Genomic DNA, 6,031 nt, shown 5'->3' with positions numbered 1-6,031 from the left:
GCAGCAGTGTGCAAAGTACAGATTGCCATGATGGTCGCCAACATCCGAAACGGATAGACACTACAAGAAGAACACTAGGACACTACTGCAAATTATGTGTAGTAAAATTCACGCTGGTATGGATATGTAAATATTACTAGAATGGCATTCTACTTGACAATGTCATTTAGAGAAACTTTAAAGAGATGGCTTTTGAGTGTTCTTGGATAACTCTTATTTGTATAATTGCAAATTATTAATTCAGGTAATAAATGTGATAATGTTTTCACTAACTAGGTATCCAGTGATTGTAATAATTTATATGTACAACAAAAACTAATTCCCAATCGAGACAAAAGGAAAAATGTTAAAGTGATTTTCTAATAATATATTGTTACTATGGAACGCTTACAATTATTTTAAACATCTTTAACAACAAAATACTTGGATCACAGAATATAATCCTGATATATTCTCTACTAGGATCTTCCATAAATAACAAACAATTAATAACTTTTTATTAAGTTCACGTCTTAAATCAATTATTTATTAAATACATTATCAATATTATTTAACCAACAACTCAAAATATTCCCGGTGCCATGTCAAATATTTAAAATATTTAAAACTCTCACTGCCTTGTCATCACATTCTATTTGACTCAGTGCGTTGTATGACAAAGATAGCGAATGTTCGATTTGAAAAATATCACCACGGACATGGTGTCCATTTTTTTCGAATCCTGAAGACACAAATAAATTTTGTTTTAATTTAAACGCAGAATGAAAGACTAAATTATTATCGAGGGCCGAAAGTCCCTTAGAATAAATAAAAAGTTTCTTTTGAATGAGATATTTGAAATTAAAAATAACACTACATTTTCTCTTAGTTGTTCACCCCTGTAACTTATTAAAATAAACATTATAGAAGTTTTCAGGGACTTTCGGCCCTCGGCAATAACGTAATTTTTCATTGTGCGTTTACACTTTTCAAAAATACTTATTAGTTTCAATCTTTTACTACTAATCTTTTACTACTTTTAGTTTTTTCAAAAATACTTCAAATACATTTGAATAGCATTGCAGCCGAAAATACGTACCCATCCCCTTAATGACAAAAGATTACACAGCCCAACAAAAAAAATTTTTGTCTTGCTGCCGAAAAAAAATCAACTTATTTTCGTTAATTCATCTGTGCTGATTCCAAAAATACAAACCTTTTCTTTGTATCAGCTCTAGTTTTCGAGATATAACATACTTATCAAATACTTAAATATTCTTACATTTCTGTATATTCCACCACTATAATTGCAATATGTTTATAAACAAACTTTACAAATTCTAAGACAAATGGGCAAATGAACAAAATGGCCTATTTTGTTGTTCATTTAGGAGATCAAGATAAATCCTGAGCTCCTAATGTAGTGTGCAAAACTTGTATTGAAAACTTGCGACAGTGGACGAAAGAACAACGAAAATGTTTAAATTTGGTTTTCCAATGGAATGGAGGGAACCAAAAAATCATTTTGACGATTGCTATTTCTGTCTTTTAAATATAAAGGGCATTAATCTAACAATCGACATACGTGAACATATCCTAACCTGGATTCAGCAATAAGACCAATTCCACATCAGCTTGAGCAGATACCCATTCCAATATTTAGCAGTCTACCTATGTTACCAGAGGATAATGCCGAAACGTTATTTGACGAACTGCAGACTAATATATTTGAGGAAGACGACAGTGAGGAAGAGCTAAGCGATCTTATCAGAAATTTGAACCTTCCAAAGGATTCTTCCGAGTTGCTTACCTCCAGACTAAAAGAAAAGAATGTTCTTCACGCAGACACCAAAATTACATACTACCGTAATAGAAATAAAAGATATTTTGCCTTTTTTTCTCAGCAAGATGATATGGTTTTTTATAACAATATTAAAGGACTTTTAGAAGAAATGGGTGTATCGGAGTTTAAAATGTGTCCTTCTACATAATGGCAATAAATATGGAAGTATACCAATTGGGCATTAGAGTGGAATAAATGCTCAACAATTTTAACAAACACGGTTGTCATATGAGTATTAAAATTCATTACCTCCACGGCCACTTAGATCTTTTCCCAGAAAATCTTCACCACGACATCAAAACGATGGAAGAGGGGTATCAGGGAGATGGGGCTATCACATGATGGCGGATTACTGCTGGATTCTTCAAAGGGACCGTCCTTTTAAAGCCTTTGCAAGAAAATCATATAAAAGGACGAATAGGTGACGCCAAATTGGCCGAATAACACATTTTTGTTGCGATGCTGCCGGTTAGGTTAGATGAAAAGTTAAGTTTTTTTGGCAGTAATGTGTGATGATTTTTGTAAGTACATTATTGTACAATAAATATCTTACTTTTTATTCGTACTTGGTTTATTTCATGGGTAACAGCACTACATATATGTAGGTAGTGCTGCGTTAAATTACCCTCTATGTTAGAAATGTGATCTGGTGTCGTATTTTCTGAAAACGATCTGATGGAGCAAATCTGGTGGCATTTTTGGATTCAGCAGACCCAAATTACTTAGAAACAGTAAAAAAATTTCCGGCAGCAAACTATGTGTTTACCAGTGTTATCTTTCGAGTAAAGTCAATTTTTTATTAATTAAAAAAAATCTTTGTTTTATTTAATGTTAAAGTTCTATACCTCTAAAAAACACAAATTAAAAAGCATACTATGATTCAAACAAAGGAGTATAATTTTAAACAAAACAAGGTCGTAATACTACCTACTACCTCAATTGTAACCACATTATAGTCGTTATAGTCGTGTGAAAAGTAATATCTGGTGGATATGTTGAATTTAAACCATGTCTACTTCTAGTTGGAAAGGCTAACACTACATGGCGATCCTGCGAGACCACAGCCACATAATGATTATCTTGAGAGGATAACGCATTATCTGCATTTATCTGCTTTACTTTTAGATATTACTGCTTCACAAAAAGTGTCTTCTCAATATACAGTAAGCACGTAAAGGTTGGAATAAATTAATTTTCTCGAGAATGGACGATTTTGCAAAAAAATCCCGAAACAGGTAAAGTTTTATTTTTAAATTACGACTTTTTGATGTGGCATATATATCATACTAGTGACGTCACCTATCTGGGAGTGATGACGTCATCGATTATTTTTTTAAATGGGAATAGGGAACGTGTGATAGCTCATTTGAAAGGTAATTTAATTCTTTATTAAGTAGTATAAACATTTACATAATTATTTATACAGGGTGTCCAAAAATTTTAATTAAATATATTGACATAAAAAGAAGAATGCATGTAATTTATTTAGTCCAAATACATTCTACTGCTCTCAGAAAACAGAAAAAAAATGTTTATTTGAAAAATAATCATTGCTTTTTGCTTAAATTAAATATTCAAACTGTCAAGACGAAGGTGGGTGGCGGGTTTAATATTGAATTTAAGCAAAATAACAATATTTATTTGTCAAATAAACATTATTTCTTGTTTTCTGATAGCAGTAAAATGTATTTTGAGTTAAATAAATTACACACATTCTTCTTTTTATGTCAATAAATTTAATTCAAAAAAAAATTTTTTGGCACCCTGTATAAATAATTATGTTAATGTTTATATTACTGAATAGAGTTGAATTACCTTTCAAATGAGCTATCACGCGCCCTAATCTTATTTAAAAAAATTATAGATGACATCATCACGCCCAGATGGGTGGCGTCACTAGTATGATACATATGCCAAAAAGTCGCAATTTAAAAATAAAAATTGACCCGTTTCGGGATTTTTTTCCAAAATCGTCCATTCTCGAGAAAATGAATTTATTCCAACCTTTACGTGCTCACTGTATAGATATATTAAATAATAATAAAAACATTTTTCGTCCATGTCCAACTCCTCTCCTGATTTCAATTTCTGGACTGAATTCAATATCTATTAAAATGTGTGCTCTTTGACTCCAGTAATGTTTTTATTATTCTTCAGGCTCTTCTGTCTATGTTTTTGTCTTTAGAGTTTGGACTAATCTTTCATGTCTTACTTTGTCAAATGCTTTTTCAAAATCGAACGTTACAAAATGCAAATCCACATTCATATCTGTGCATTTTTGAGCTATCACAATAAAAGCAAATAAGGCTTCTTTGGTTTCTAATCCGTTTCGGAACATAAAGTGACTATCATCTATTTCTTCTTTCAGTTTTTTATTTATACGACCATGTATTATTTTCAAAAATAAGTTGAGAAGACGGCTTAGTAATGATATTATTCTGTATTAACTACAAACTCTGGCGTTTGTATTTTTAAGAATCACACAAAATATGGAGAGTAGCCATTGTTTTGGCATGTGTCATGTTTTGTACACTGTGAAAGAAGTCTACTATAATGTCTAAGGTTTCATCATATATGCATTTTAATAAGCTTTTATAAGCTTTTTACTGGGATTAGGTCTGAACCTACAGCTTTGCCATTTTTGTTGTTGTTTAATGCCTATTTAATTTCTTCTTAATGTCTTTAAAATAATGTCATCTTCTATTTGTAGTTCCATCTGCTCTGTCCTATGGTCACTATGCAATACGCATTCGTACAAATCAGGCGTTACAGTTTTGAACGTACATTTCAAACACAAAAGATATGAAACCATGCTGTATCATAAATTTAAAATTTTTAATCCAACTCATTCTTTCCGTTAAAGTTAATAACTTGCATAAAAAGTTTTTATTGGCTAAAAGTTTTAATACCTAACATGTCTAGAAACTTTGCTCTTTATCTATGCACAATTTAAAAGTGCTATAATCGTAACGCAGTGTTACATGAGTAATATTTCTACAGCTTTTTATTATCTACTTGTCTTGTTAAAACTTTTATTAGTTATATAAAGAATAGTTATATAAAAGTTTAAATATTATGTTAGTCTAAAATGTTTTTAAAAAACAATGATTAATCGAGAAAAAAATTATATTTAGTTATATTTAATTGTCCTACTATTGTAGTGGAACAGGTATCATAGTAAATATAAAAAAGGAGATCTAGAGGAGTGCAAGAATTAAAGGGCAATATCTTTATTACACCACATAAAATTATAGTAAACATAATACACATGAGACTTAAATTATGCGCTGAACGAATATTAGAAGAATACCAGAACGGATTCAGACCGGGAAGATCGACAAATAATTCCATACGTACAGTGCAACAAAATATTCAAAAATCGAGAGAATACTACAGAAACATGCACCTAATATTCGTGAATTTCGAAAGCGCTTTTGACACAATCAATAGGAAGAAAACGGTGGATTAGCTAGAGAATCTTGGAGTCCCAGAAAAATTAAGACATAAATATGCTAACATTGAGCCTAAAGAACGCCAGAGCAAAGATCAGTTTCAACGGAACAACTTCTAAGGAGATCAGTGAAAACAAATGCGTCAAACAAGGTGATTCTATCTCACCGACACTATTTAACCTGAAATTGGAAGTAATAATAAGAAGGACAAACTTTGCAAACAAAAACATTATTACAGATCAACTTCAACTAGTAGCATCTATGCAGATGGTCTATATCATATTTCAGACATGAGATTAACTGTACGAAGGATACCCCCAATACAAACTAAATAAGAATCTTCTTTACAACTTGTAGGGGATTATCGCTGTTAACTGCTGTGGAATACTGAAGGAGGATTTATTTATAATTATTTCATTCATAGGAGATTCTGACCAATAGAAAGCTACAGAAATCTGAATTAAACTGATAACTTTTTGGAAAATTGCCCGTCGTCAAGCATATTACGTCAGATGCTCTTCGTTGCTACAAAAAAATGCATTCAGTGACATTAATGACAAATGTTTTAAAAATTATAAAAGTGATAACTTTCATCGTCAAATATATAGTCCTGTCGCCAGGGGGGGTACAACGGCCTCCTTAATTCAGATGGACTTACCCAAGTTTTTTTTATGTATTTTGACCCGTAGAATACGAATTTTTTGGGTAACAGTTGATCCGGATGTCGATAAGATTGTTATAGACAAAGAACTTGAGG

The sequence above is a fragment of the Diabrotica virgifera genome, chromosome 7, assembly GCF_917563875.1.
Source record: "Diabrotica virgifera virgifera chromosome 7, PGI_DIABVI_V3a".
NCBI classification, from domain to species: domain Eukaryota; kingdom Metazoa; phylum Arthropoda; class Insecta; order Coleoptera; family Chrysomelidae; genus Diabrotica; species Diabrotica virgifera.
The sequence above is the reverse complement of the archived record's forward strand: the minus strand, read 5'-3'. Positions refer to the sequence as shown.